Raw genomic sequence first — 13,140 nt, 5'->3', positions numbered from 1 at the left:
GTACCAATTGTTAACACTTTGGACGCCAGTGGTGTAAGCCATCCATGTACTCAATGGGCCACCGCTTTAAGAGATAGTCAAGTCAAGTCAGTTTTATTTGTATAGCACATTTATAAATGACTAGCAGCCAAACCAAAGTGCTTCACGTGATAAAAACACATACAAATTAAAAAGAAATAACTTTTTTTTTCTAGACTTCACTAGGTGTATTATTGATGCTCTCATTGATACTATGTTTGTTTCTGAAGTGTGTGTGTGTGTGTGTGTGTGTGTGTGTGTGTGTGTGTGTGAGAGATATATAGAGGGTGAGAGAGATGAGGAAGGGGAAAGAGAGCTGAGAGTGTGTGAGAGAGAGGGGGGGGGTGTGATTACTACTGGGTGAATGTAATTATTTCATGCACACTTTATTCATTGTTTTAAATTATTCTTTTCTTTTAAGTTATTTTTTGCATCACTCTGTTTTGATTTTGATGCAAATTTGCAATGCATGAGGGTCATCCTTTTGTGTTAAATGGCTGCATAAAGCAAGCATTTGTTGACTCGCATGTTGATAAGAGTATTAAAACTTGGAACTTGAAAAATATCTGTTTAACACATCCACCGCCATCCACGCTTTAAAGCGGTATTGCCCGCCATGCTTTGACCGCCAGATCTCGCTGTACAGCGTGATTGAGATCAATATTTCATTTTTCGCCATGGCATTCACAAGCAAAACTGTACATTGGAATATTGACAACCATACTAGGTGATTTACTGTACATTGGAGGGGGTTGGGTTAGGACATTTACAGGGGCCAGTTTCGAATTGCAGTCTCCCGTAGGTGTTCTTTGAGAGTGGTTTTGAAAGTGGGTAGTGATTCACATTTCTATTCCTATTCCTATTCCTAATAACTTGTGTCTGTATGGGATGGGCGTCTTGCCTAGATGCCACGTATAGCCAGCAGGGGGCATGCTACTTCAAGTCAGAAAGCTTTGCTCTCATGCAAAACTGGAAACTATCAAACATTACAAGATACATTACAATAACTTTTTCCCATTGGTGTATATGTATGTGTTTTAAATGCTGCTGGTTAAACAATCGATGCCTTGAGATGTTGTAGAGGTTAAAAGACCTATTATATACCTGGAGTGAGTCACATTTAACCCCGTTTTTGAAGCCTGGGTTTGAATCCTGCCAGAACCCTTTCTCCCTCCTGTGTTTCACAGCCTTACCGTCTTGGTAAAGAAAGACGTTTACATTTTTTTTTTTTTTTTCTCTGCCTGTAGTTCAGTAACTGAGTGCTGCCTGTGAAGGGGGTTTCCTCCTTCACCGCAGAGCCAGGATGATGTTCCTCCTCACCATCTGCCTACTATAGCGCACCGTGGGGGCTGTTGTTTCCATGGTGACGTGGCCTCTGTCACTTCTCCCGTCAAACTGTAAACGTGCGACTGTGACACAGGAGGGGGCAATCACGTTGAAACCCCTGCTTCTCCTCAAGGACGACGGAGAAACAAATTGCCGTTTTCCTTTACATCTTCTCAGGGGTGGGGGGGTTCTATAGAGATGTATTGTGAGTCATCGCCATACTTCTTTCCTGTGGGAGCAGGGCAGCTGCTCAGATGTTGACGTTTGTGATGCATGCCATTTGTTAACAGAATCCGACTATAGGGCGACAATAATGTGGTCAAGAGGCATGGTTTCCAGTCTTTAGCCTTTAACTGGCTTGGTTTGTTTATTCACATGGTAGGAGCAGTAACACATCCACGTCCTTTCTTGTTGAGAGACTGGGGGGGGGGGGGGAGAAAGAAGGGGGAGGAGACACAGCTACTTATACTCGCCACCTGGTAGTACTCCAGAGTGTCTCCGCCTAGAACGCCCTCTAGTGGACACAGATATATATGCAGGTAGGCAGACACTAGTGTGAACAGTTACATATGCAGTTAGACAGTTACTAACAATCCTACACAGAGCCTCTACCTTCAACACTCCCACTTTTTAGCATACTGGCTGACTTCTTGGAAAACATTTTTACAAAGGAAATAATATAATCACAAAAACATCAACAGAACATGGCAGTCAATATCTACACACCAAACATGGCCTTTGCAAATATCTTCAATTTCAATTTGGAGGCAGGATTCGTAATTGCGTCTGCTACCATGTCGTCCGTGGGACAATACATCAGTGTCATCCTTTCTTCTCTGATGACAGATCTAATGAAATGTTATTTTATATCGACATGTTTACATCTCTGCCGACACACAGGGTTTCTAGCAATCGCAATGGTTCCCTGGTTGTCCTCATAAACAACAGTCTTCTTGTATACATAGGTATCCATCCCTTCGAGCAGTTGTTCCAGGTAGATACACTCCTGTATGGTCATAGCTAGAGCCATATATTCGGCTTCACAAGTTGATAAAGCCACGGGGGGCTCTTTCTTTGTTTTCCACGAAACCAATGAGCTGTTTGCGTTCAAACTCACACAATATCCGGTGGTACTCCTTCTATCTGTGGTGTCAGCTGCCCAGTCTGCATCACTGTAGGCTTTAAGCCCTAGGCCCTCGCTGCTCTTTCTGAAACACAGTTGTCTGTCGGCTGTACCTTTTAAGATAACGAAAAACATGTTTTACCGTAATCCAGTGCTCCTCTGTGGGATCAGCAAAATGCTGTGACAACTTACTCACTAGAAAACATAGGTCAGGGTGGCTACCCACTGCTTCCCTGTACATTTTTACATCTGTCAGTTTCTGAGCATCCTCCTGGTAGTCCAACTTTTTATCACATGGTGTATCCCTTGTTCTACATTCCTGCATGTCAAAACGTTTCAGAATCTTTTCCACATATCTCTTCTGGGATACTGTTACACAATTGGCAGACTGCTCAAAATCCATACCTAGGAAGTGTTTTAACCTCCCAAGGTCTTTCATCTTAAATCTATTGGAGAGCATCTCTTTCACCTGAGCTAGGCTCCTGGTGTTGTCCGCTGCTGTGATCAAATCGTCTACCCAGATGACAATGATCACTTTCCCCGACTCCTTTGATTCCCTCGAGTAAACACAGGGGTCTACTGGGTTCTGTAGGAAGTGATCTTTGATAAGGCATGTATGAAGCATCTCGTTCCAATTTCGCCCAGACTGTTTTAGGCTGTAAATGGATTTTTCCAGCTTACACACTAACTTCTCTCCTTCCTTTTCGTAACCCTCAGGTTGTTCCATATAGATCTCCCTATCTATCGGTGCGTGCAGGTAGGCTGTCTTCACATCCATCTGATGTAGAATCAGACTGTCCTCAGCTGCTTTCTGAACCACTACCCTTACACTGGTCAGATTGGCTGTGGGGGACAATGTTTCACCATAGTCTATCCCCTCCCTCTGACTGAAACCCTTAGCTACAAACCTAGTGTAGGCGCCGTAATGGAGGTCTCTTTATTATGATTCAGTATTCTATTTGTGTTGTATTATTAGTTGTACTGTCACTTTAGGTGGTGGGCGTGCTCACGGGGGTGTGGCACTAATGGGAGTGTTTTATGGAATTTCATTCACCTTTTCACGTCTGACTGTTCTCAGTGTTTGACAGTTCACAGAGGTTGACAGTTCACGGAGAGAGGGGGTGAGAGTTAGGAGAGCATATTTTCTTTTGACCGCAATAACGCAAAGCGCAAATCGCAAATCGTATTTTGTTTGTCTCATGAAGCGAAAGAATAAAAGCCTCAAAAGTATTTCCTGGACGTGGAACGGAATTATTTCACGGTGCGCGTCAATTGTTTGAACTCCTCCACTCAGCCCCTCGGCACTGCCTGTCTATGACAGTCTACTGCCGCAACACCTAGCTTTGTATTTATCTTGGCCTTCAATTCCCTCCTTGATTGAATACACCCATTTTCCTCCCACTGTCTGTCTGCCCTCCGGTAATTTGGTGAGAGTGAAGGTGTGGTTGTCCTCTAGGCGGGACCTCATCTCCTCGTCAGGGGACATTATGGCCTCTTTAAAGGTCTGCGGGACCCCACTGACTACCCTGTAGCAGTAATCAACGGTGATGGGTGTACTGTCCTCCTCGTCACTCCCTTTCCGAGCATAGTCTGTCAGATACTTTGGGGTCTGTGTTCCCTTGAGGGATACCTCCCACTGCTTGGGGCACTTGACGTCACCCTCGGGTGCTCCTCGTCATCGCCCTCTGGGGGTGGCTGACTGTCTGTCTGCACGACTGTGCCAAGTACACTGGGCTGATGGGTCTCGGTTTCTACACACCTTACTCTTGAGTCCAGCTCTGGCTCCTCTGTCTGTGTCTCGCCCTCACATGTTGTCTTTATGACAAACTTGACTAGCCTGTGTTTCTGCACTATCCCTTTACCGGAATAATAAACCAGGAAAGCGGGGCTTCCCTTGTCGTGTCCTACAAAGAGCCCTTTTACACACCTGGACTCTAGCTTTCCTCTGTCCTGCAGGTACGCATAACACTCCAAAACGGTGCATTCTGGCTAGATTACACTTCTTTCCTGTCAGTGCTGTATACGGGGTGGTGCCTGTGTGCTTATTGAAGCACCTGTTTCTGGTGTAGGCGGCTTCTTGTACTGCATAGTGCCATAGGCTCTTAGGTAAGTTACTGCCTACTAGCTTACACCTAGCCATCTCGAAAAGGGTGCGCCATTCTCTCTCTGCCACTCCGTTCTGGTGTGGGGAGTATGGACATGACGTCTCGTGCCTTATCCTGTTCTTCCTCAACAGTGATTGAAACTCTCTGTTTGTGAATTCGGTCCCGTTGTTGGACCTCAAACATCTTACTGTACCATAAGGGGCTATGTCCGCCAGGAATTTTGCCACGAGCGATGGGATAATGTTAGCTGCTGAACAGGCTAAGCTAACTAGCATTAGCCGTTAGCTTAGCGTTAGCGTTTGCCATTGCTATGTCTACTATACTTTCTTGTTCGAATGCATTTATTTCTATAGACCAGTGGTGCCCAACCAGTCGGCCGTGATCGACCGGTAGATCAATGACATTCAATATAATTGATGCAAGCAATGTTACTAGTAATAGGCTAAGCTAACTAGCGTTAGCCGTTAGCTTAGCGTTAGCCCTGGGAAATGCTCAAAAGCGGACTCCACAACACCATCCATTCGTGAGAAAAGCGGGTGGGTTATATTGACAAGGCTTTGAACAGAGGTTCAAATATAACTTCATATTTATTGGTTATTTGTTGATTTTATATCAGCATCCAGTCTCCACCGCCGTGTTATCACTCTTCCTGTGTTTACATTTTCGAGCGTGACATCATCGCCTACGGCAAGCGTACACACTCAAAACGCAAACCGTAAACAGAACCCGGAGCGAACCAAGACTGAAGTGTGTACACAAACTAGAGGGGGGAGAGGGGGGAGAGGGGGGGGGGAGTTCGCATCCAAAGACGGAACGAGACGGTACGGAGCTGATTCGACCCCGATGGTGAGTGAGAAAGCACCCTTAGAAGGGAGATCCCCCCTTGAATGGCCCTTCTAAGGTTTCTCTCCTCCACACTGCCTGTGGTGCATTTTTTCGTATTGTTAGGTTTTAGTGAGTTTTTCCTTACCTTCGCGTGGGGTATGTCTGGGAGTGTTTGCATTCATTCATTTATTTTGCATTTATTTTAAATTTGTTGGACCTTATGGTGTTCTTGTTTTGTTCTTGATTTATTGTTATGTTTCTCCTTGACTTGTTTAAAGAAGACGTGTCCGGCCCATGGGGACATTAACGTGTGTTGTCGGGCCTTACAAATAAATTTGATTTGATTTGATTTAATTGCCTATGTTTTTACCCTGTCGCACTTTGAGATTTGGTTCCAAATGTAAAGGGCACTACAAATTAAATGTATTATTATTATTATTATTATTATTATTATTATTATTATTATTATTATTATTATTATTATTATACACCTTAACACATTCCCTGCCATGCTTCTATCCATCAATTTATGATCACTGCCACCAGTCTAAGCCTATGGAGATGTTTACCTTCTTTGCAGGGCTATAACTTTTTAAATTGTATTGCTAAATTGACATTACTATGGCCCATTCAACATCGATTATCTATCGTTCAGGATGTAGGAACGTTGTACTTTTTCATTCATACGAAAATACCGTCTAGAATATAAATATGTTTTTATCGTTTTCTGCAGTAATTCCTAGAACGCTAGTTATAGGCCTAAATGCATAATATAGATGATCGATTGCAGTTTATTCGTGATACACGCTATATTAAAAAATCCAACTGAATACGATCCTAAACGTTATGACTCATCATGCGCGGATGAACGGGGGGGGGTCGTTTATAAGTCTGTGATCGTCAGTAAATGCTTTATGTGGTATGGGTTGATTTATTGATCAGTTGGTTTGTAAACAAAGAAATGTACAATCGTCTTGAAAATGACGTCAGCGTCCTCTTACCGTTCGCCGACGAGACTGGATGTTAAGATCCCACTTATTTGACGGCGATCGACTCGATCCATTTCCGGTTTGTATAATAATAATAAACGCCCAAATCATGTCGATTATTGAGTTATGGCAGCGATCCATGCATGCCAGTGTGTGTCTGTAGTCCCGCAACATTATGTGAGTGCCGGACGCATTTCCCAGACGCACCGAGATAATGTGAGATCCATTTCCGGTTGTAACTCTCCGATCATCCACCAGGCGGCAGTATTGAAGCGTTGCAGAGTTGTGCAGGCTCCCACTGCACCAGACCAGGCTCCGTGAGGGAATTATGAATAACATGGCGAAAAAATGAAATATGATCTCAATAACGTCGTACGCCGTGGAATGGCAGAATTAGCATGAACTTGAATCACGTTGTACGACGTTTATGGTGCAGGATGTGTTAACTTAAAAAAACTAAAAAGCTCTTGTTTATGCACTTAGAAAGATCCGTCTTTTCTGTCTCTCTCTCTGATGTCTGTATTAACAACAAAGCTAAATTAAAATGAATGGGACTCCTCATTTGCTATACAAGTTATGAAAATGAAGGCCACTTCAGATTTTCAATACAACAGTAGAGAATAACTTAACTCACCCAGCATGTGCTTACTGGCAGATGTTATCTGCTGATGGAAGGAAAGTGAGCTAACTCAAGCCTTTTACTACATACAGTACATGGCTACTTACATTCACCAATAAATATGACCTCATGTCTCTCTTTTTCTCGCTAATCCAGACTGAATTAAGAGGAACTATTGCAGGCAGTTGAATCAAACAATAATTCATTGTAATGTTAATTTATATTAACCCTATAGCCACACAGATGGGATTTGAAGGGGGGGGGGCCTGACTCGTTTACCAGGCGAGCTGCTGAGGGGAAGAAACTCAGTCTATGGCGGGACTGTGAGTGTCTTGGGCAGCCGTAGCCGCCTGCCGTGGGGAAGCATGTTGAAGAGGCACCTGTCATTGGGTTCTGTGGGTTGATTTTCCCTGACAAGGGGCAGGTGTGCGAGTCTAATTGCCCCCTGATTAGGGTCAGGTGTGTGAAACCTATATCTAGCCCCTGGTTTCCAGTGTTCAGCGCTGACTCATTTTCTCATTCTTAGGAGTAGTGAGAGCAGGGGTGTATGAATCTGCATAAATTAGTCGATAACATAGACCAATAAAAGCAGATCTCCCCGCCAAGTCCAATAGCACCGTCCGTGAGTGTCTACGATATGAAAGGGGCGGGCTTAAGTGTAGGGGGCGGGACAAACATAGACCACTAAGACCAGTGTAAGTGGATGTCCCCACTGAGTCCAACAGCACCACCCACGAGTCTCAATGACAAACGGTCCTCACATTCACCCATTCACTCACACATTCGCTGCCGGAAGGAGTGGGAATCTAACCGGGAACCTTCCGATCACCAGATGACAGCTCCACCTCCTGAGCCACTGACGTCCCGCACCCGCAGGCCAAACAGAGACCAATGTAAGCGAATGTCCCTGCTGAGTCTAATGACGCTACCCACGAGTATGTTACTTTCATTCTTAGATGCTTCCATAGAAAGTAGGTAAAACAAATAAAAAAGTTTTCTTTGCCCTATAGGGAAAAAAAAGTTTCCTTCGCCCTATTTTTTTATTAATTTTTTTAAACCTACTTTAGAGGGCCTAAATTTAACCAGTTGGAAACCAGGCGTACAGTAATAAAATTAGCAATCAACCAATCAATCAATTCAATAGGCCATGCTCACTTAAAACAGCACAACACCCGCGTGCGTGCGTGTGTGTGGGTGTGCCAGACAGTGTGAGAGTGAGTCAGGGGGAAGGAAGAAAACATTTAAATAAAAATTGCAAATAATCAATCAATCAATCCGCGATTTTTCTTTTGTTCTACAATGACTCATGACCCATCAATTACATCATCCAACATTGTTTAAAGGACTAAGACATTCGCCGTGACAGAATCGCTTTATATTTAGTCGTTATGACGCTATCAACATATCCATTTGTTAAAGATTATTGTCCGCCATCTTGTTTTTTCCGACAAATCCGCACGGCGGCGTGATGTGATTCGGTTGTGGGCGGGTCCTGGGACCAGGAGCGTGGATTGTGACAGATACATACGTGTAAATGGACTGTTTCAGCCAATCAGAATCGAGAAATTTGCATGCCGTTGTATAATGTTGCATAGAGTCATTGAGCAGCCTGCATGACCTGGGGATAGAAGCTCCTTTTGAGTCTCTCTGTACTGGCCATGAGACTCCGGTAGCGCTTGCCTGACCGCAGCAGTGCAAAGAGGCAGTCGTTTGAGTAGCTAGTAGTATTTGACTATTCTCTTAGCCTTGGCCCTGCAAAGCAATGCCTGGTGTAAATGTCCTGAGAGTGGGAAGCCCACCTCTGATGGTGCGTTCGGCTGATCGAGCCGCTCTCTGCAGTCTGCTGCGGTCGTGTGCGGTGCTATTCCCAAACCAGGAAGTGATGTTACCAGTCTGGATGCTCTCTATTGTTCAGATTCAGATTCAGAGTTTTATTTGCCACATGGAATCAATACAATCAGAGTTCTTCATACACAATCATAAATAGCATACCATGGACAAAAGGAGCAGGAAGAAGAATAAATCTTATAGTTACCTGCCCCTTATTCCTAAACTAAACTGCTCTCTATTGTGCACGAGTAGAAGTTATTTAAGATCTTCTGACTCACTTTGAACTTCCTTAAAAGTAAGGGAGTAGAGGCACTGCCGTGCTTCCTTCATGACTACACTGTCTATGTGTGTGTTCCATGTCAAGTCCTCGGATAGTCCTCGGTATCCCCCGGGCTCACGCCTGACACAGATGAAGACCTCACAGGAGTCCTGGCGACCTGGCTCCTAGTCTGCTCTTCTCTGTGCTCCTTCCCTTGGATTGTATGTTGTCTTTTGACAGATAGCTCCATTAGGCTGGCCCCCTCAATAGATGCCTTCAAATCTAGGCTAAAAACCCACTTCTACCTATTCGATTTTCCCGTTCACTGACTCATGCCCTGTGTTCCTGTGTGCTTGCCTGTGTGCCCCCCCGTAAAACGGAGTTGTGATTGTTGTCTATATGTATCTATGTACCCTCTGTACAGCACTTTGGTTGACATGTGTCATGTTAACACTAGCACAGCCGACAAGGGGTCACATGACCCCTAGGCATTTTCAATAAATGTATCCTCGTCACTCGGTCGAGCTCCAGCTCTGTTACTCAATGACTTTTCCTAAAAGTACCCGTTTTATCTGGCACAGTTTCTGAAATTTCAAAATGACTTCAGGAAAATGTAATTAGAACGTTATTCCACATAATGCCAACACGGCTCAGGGAGTATCAAAGTTACATCTCATTTAAAACTAACTTAAAATCATGGTTGAGAGATGGTCAAGTGTGCGACCATTTTAACTGAGGGGTTGTATTTTAATGTATGTATTTTAGTGTATTGTAACCTATACTGATTCCTACTGTGTTTTAATTATTGTACTATGTTTTTTAACTGAGGGGTTGTATTTTAATGTATTTATTTGTATGTATTTTAGTGTATTGTAACCTATATTGATTCCTACTGTGTTTTAATTATTGTACTATGTTTTAATTATTGTTGTGCTCATGTCACCTGCCCCAGAGACTACAGTTGAAAATTAGCCAACTTGGCTAAACTGGCATATTTACAGTCAAATGTTCCTTAATATGCACTGTCTCTGTATTTTAAACCAATAAATACAAATACAAATGGGCCGTTGGAACAGATGAAAGTCACAGCACTTTGCGAGCGTCTAGCGCAGGGGTGGCCAACCCGTGGCTCGCGAGCCGCATGTGGCTCTTTGCCCGTCAATGTGTGGCTCTTCCATCCAAAAATAATAATAATAAATTATAATTTTCTTTTTCTTTTTTTGTATTTTTTTTTGTATTATTTTTTAAACAAACACATAAACAAACATGACAACATAAAATTAGATATACAAGCATTAATTAACAGTGCACATCCAATGAAATCACCATTTAAATAAATGTCTTATACAAGATATACACCTAATACCTGCTATCTAATACCCTACCTACACACATATGCTCTCGCTCGTTCCCCCCCCCCCCCCCCGGGCCCCCCCTTGGATAATCCATCCATTATCATTCGCTCCTAACCAGGCACTACAATTATATGCTAGCTTTTATTCTCTCCACCACTTCTAACCACATTGTAATTTTGGATTCACTGAGACCCAAAATTCTTGCTGTAGATATTTCTAGATAAATCACAAATCACATCGAGATATGTAAGAATCCAGACCTTCTGGCACATTTTTTCCGGTTGAAACCATCGTGATGCTATCAGCTTTTTAGCCGCTGTGATACCAGATAAAACCAATCTCTTTAGCTGTATAGGTACTGCACACTCAAAAACATCATTCAGCAGTAATACAGAGGGGTGTACAGGTATATTCAGAGTTAAGAGATTTGATAATTGCTGGGTCACTTCTTTCCAGAATATCTTAACTGGTGGGCAGTCCCAGTACATGTGCATAAATGTACCCTCGTCCCCATTTGTATATAAGGAGCATTTGGAGTCTTGTTTAAGACCCATTCTGTTCAGTCTTATAGGAGTCAAGTATGTCCTATGAATATAGTTAAGATTGATTTGTTGATGGTCCGGGTTCCGTGATGCAAGTCGAACATTTGCCCAGGCTTCTTGCCAATCAAAATCTATTTCCAGGTCTGTATATATCTCCTCCAGACTGAGTCTAGGTGGAGGATTTCATACGAGGACGTTAGTAATTGATGATAAAAATCTGATACAAAACCTCTCGATGTCTCTCTTTCATAGAAGAATTTGTGGTATCTGTGGTGTACAATTGGTATCCTTAACACTTTAACTGCCGAAAACGCCGGAACTCGTCATTCCCCGCCATGTTCAAGTTGCCGAGGACGCCGTAACTCGTCTTTGATATCAATATTTCAAAAATCTGTGATCGAAATCATATTTCCGTTCTGGAGCCTTGACACACAGTGCTGATCTCCTCTCAACCCTCTAGCCGGCGGTTCAAGAGCGCCATCTGGTGGCCGATCGGCAGATCGAAACCGGATATCAACCTTTGAACCGGCAGGACTCACTCCATATGGGGTCCGGGCACTCGCTAATGTTAGAGAGACTCTGTTTTCACACAGTGAACATCGATCGGTGGAAATAACTCGAAAAAACAACATGATTTGGACATATATACTATTATACAACCTGGAAATAGATCGGGCATTTCAACATCCCATAATCGAAAACTGTCTACTCCACGCTGATCGCCCAACGGCCCGAGGAGACTGGGGTGAGTTTTAGCGTGTAGTATTACCGTGTTCGATATAAACTGCTATGATGAACATATGACCCACATTAGATGAATGGAAATTTTTGATCTTGCACAGATTCCTACCAAACTGTATTTGATCATCAATATAATGCATTTGGGGCTATAAATCACGTTCTGGAGAAAGCTGCAGAAAGAGATGAAAACATACTTATACTTTAGACCATATTTTAGTATGAATATGTGAATGAAAAAGTTTAACGTTGCTACACCATGAACAATACATATAGGACATTGAATGGGCCCTAATAATGGCAATCTAGCAATAGAATTTAAAAAGTTATAGCCCTGCAAAGAAGGGGAACTTCTCCATGTTAAATAGAGCTGGCAAGGGATGGTATATCATGAATTTAACCTTGGGCAATCAAAGTGTTAATGGGACACCATGAGCCTTCAAACATAACAATAACTGTGCGTAAAAATAATATGTGGAACTGGTGAGATAAAAATTTTTGTGTATTTCCTCATAACTACAAAAACCCTGTTTGTTGAAAACATCTCCTAATGTGTGTATGCCCTGCTTTTCCCATCGAGGGAATCTTATAGGTCGTTTTCCAATCAGGAGTGCATTGTTATTGAATAAGGGAGTATGATTATGCCATTTATGTGGGTTAGAATATTTCTTTTGTGTTTCACGCCATATCCGGATCGCATGAGTAATAATGGGGCCAAATTTCAGTTCGCATTGCTTAATTGATAATTTGGTGTATACTATGTCCTGCAGTCTGTGTGGTGCTACTATATCTACTTCTAAATTTCTCCAGGATACTGATGCTTGGGGATCAAACCAGGTTGTCAGTGGTCTTAAAGTGTACGCCTTAAAATAGTGGAAGAAATCTGGAAACGGTAGCATTGAGCTGATGAAGTTGATTATAGGTAGAACGTCCATCTTAACTATTGATACCCGTGCCTGTACTGAGTTTTTAAGTTTTGACCACCTGTCAAAGTCGTATTTGATTTTATTTTGGATTTTTATGTAATTGTGCTTCACCGTTTGGCTTATGGTAGGGAATACTTCAACTCCCAAACATCTAAAGTGTTTAACCATTGGTATCTCTTCTGGAAGGAGTATATTTTTTTTGCAGGGGCGTTAAGTGGAAGGAAAGCCGACTTCGGCCAATTTATCTTAAATCCCGATAGATCGCCAAAGTCATCAATCAACTTGAGAAGATGAGGCATTGCGGTGTTGGGGTTTTGCATGAACAGTATTACGTCGTCCGCATATAAACTAATTTTATGTTGTGTGCCCTTGATTACGATTGGTTCTATGGATTGGGATTGTCTTATATATTGTGCTAAAGGCTCTAATGATAAATCGAATAGTCCGGGACTAGGAGGGCAACCCTGTCTAGAAGAGCGTGATAC

Source organism: Notolepis coatsorum (genome assembly GCF_963971535.1).
Source record: "Notolepis coatsorum genome assembly, chromosome: 20".
In the NCBI taxonomy this organism is placed as follows: domain Eukaryota; kingdom Metazoa; phylum Chordata; class Actinopteri; order Aulopiformes; family Paralepididae; genus Notolepis; species Notolepis coatsorum.
The sequence above is the reverse complement of the archived record's forward strand: the minus strand, read 5'-3'. Positions refer to the sequence as shown.